The 2,261-nt window shown below is 38.3% G+C and overlaps 1 pseudogene; it reads left to right on the forward strand.

Annotated features, from left to right (window-relative positions):
• The first annotated feature begins 1,233 nt into the window (after positions 1-1,233).
• On the forward strand, positions 1,234-1,386 carry LOC133770870 (U2 spliceosomal RNA; annotated as a pseudogene).
• Positions 1,387-2,261: the final 875 nt, after the last annotated feature.

A 2,261-nucleotide genomic window follows, 5' to 3' on the forward strand; every position in this document is an offset into this window, starting at 1 on the left:
TATTCATATTATTGTGCAACCATCATTGCTATAAATCTCCAGAACAACTTAATCTTCCCAAACTCAAACAACATCCATTTAACAGTAACTCTTCATGCCCCTACCCCAGTCTCAATAACCATTATTCTACTTTCTATGAATTTGAACATTCTAAGTACTTCGCATATGAATGGACTTATACAGTATTTGTCCTTTTATCTTATAAATTATTTTCTCAAGCATCTGGTTTCATAAATCATGCAGTCATCACAATTTACTTATTTTTTTTTTTACATGCAGAGTTAGACAGTGAGAGAGAGAGAGACAGAGAGAAAGGTCTTCCTTCCATTGGTTCACCCCCAAAATGGCCGCGCTGGTGCACTGTGGCCAGCGCACTGCCCCGATCCGAAGTCAGGAGCCAGGTGCTTCCTCCTGATCTCCCATGCAGGTGCAGGGCCCAAGCACATGGGCCATCCTCCACTGCCTTCCTGGGCCACAGCAGAGAGCTGGACTGGAAGAGGAGCAACCGGGACAGAATCCGGTGCCCCAACCAGGACTAGAACCCGGGGTGCTGGTGCCGCAGGCGGAGGATTAGGCTAGTGAACCACGGCGCCAGCCAATTACTTCTTTTTTAAAGGATTTTATTTATTTATTTGAGAGGTAGAGCTACAGAGAGAGAGAGAGAGAGAGAGAGAGAAAGGTCTTCCATCCTCTAATTCACTCCCCAAATGGCCACAACAGCTAGAGCTGAGCCCATCTGAAGCCAGGAGCCAGGAGCTTCCTCCGGGTCCCCAACATGGGTGCAGGGGCGAAGCACTTGGGATTGAAAAAGGAGCATCTGAGACCTGACCTAGTGGCACCCAGATGGGATGCCAGCGCTGTAGGTAGCAGGAGGCCCAACCCACTACGCCACAGTACCGACCCCATAGTCATAACAATTTAAACCAACAATGCAACCCACTTTCGTAGATAAGGGAACTGATAACTAGAATCTGAAGAACTAGATAACTAGAGGCTGAAGAACCAAAGTTGATAACTAGGAAACTAACTAATTTGCTCTGCTGATGTCTATCCCAGAAAGCATTTTATCCAGTTTATTCCACTAAAATACTGTATGCAGTCATTCATTTTAATGACATTTAGACTCAGAAAGTTTTAATATCTCTCATCCATTAACTCTCTACTATTCCTATATTTAGCTGCCTCTAGATAAATTGCCATTAATTAGAATGATGATGAAGATAGCTAGTATTTATCGCTTCTCGGCCTTTTGGCTAAGATCAAGTGAAGATAGCTAGTATTTATTGTCTGCTTACTATTTGACAAGTGTTTTGTTTAGATTGATCTCATTTAGTGTACACATTTTAAAGGTAGGCATTCTAATTATCCTCACTTATAAATGAATAACCTGAAGTGTGAAAGATGAGATTGTACCAGTAAATGGTAGAGCCCATAATACTGAAAATCACAATTTACCTAACTGATATTTAATAAGTAAAAATCAGTATGTTAAAATGAACCTGATTTGTTCAGTATATTAAAGTTAAGGCAATGTATGACATTTCCATTTTTTACTTTGGTCAATTACATTATTTTCATTGGCAATTCAATTACTTAATATACAAAATGATTTCTTGTTTAGTATGAATCAAAGATGATGCTAAACTGGTTAAATAATAGGGTATGCATTAATATTCAGATATATAAAAAGTTATAAAATGAATTATTTTTAATTCTCATCTGTGTCTATGAATCTGTAAGTACTATTTTAGACATACTTTAAAATATTAAAACAATTGGTGTTCATAATATCTTTGGGAGAGAAGTAATAGCAAGTTAATCATCAATATGGGCAGAGTAATGCTTTAATGATGCTTCTAAACTACAGGACTTTAAAATTTTAACATCCTAAACCCAAATCCTTGAATATATCAGCATTACCTATGAGATTATGATTTTTCAATCTACTTTATATTCATTCTATTCTTGATTTGTCCTTCAGTACATGCAAGTCCATTGTCTGTGTCTCAGTCGTAGGTTGTCACCTCTAAACAGTCTGTTTAGGCTGGGTCAATGGAATACTGTTTAGTGAGCAGCCCAACAATTTTCAACAGAAGATTGGCATAAGAGGTTGTGGGTTATTCAGTGACTGATAATCTCTATCTCATGAGGATTCAAGTAACAATTTCTTTTCCAGTTTTCCACAAAACAATGATCAGTGATTAGAACTCCTTTAGTTTCTTCTTATCTGGTAGCTCAACCCCATACACACTGCATCTCCC

Source organism: Lepus europaeus, chromosome 11 (assembly GCF_033115175.1).
Source record: "Lepus europaeus isolate LE1 chromosome 11, mLepTim1.pri, whole genome shotgun sequence".
Taxonomy (NCBI): domain Eukaryota; kingdom Metazoa; phylum Chordata; class Mammalia; order Lagomorpha; family Leporidae; genus Lepus; species Lepus europaeus.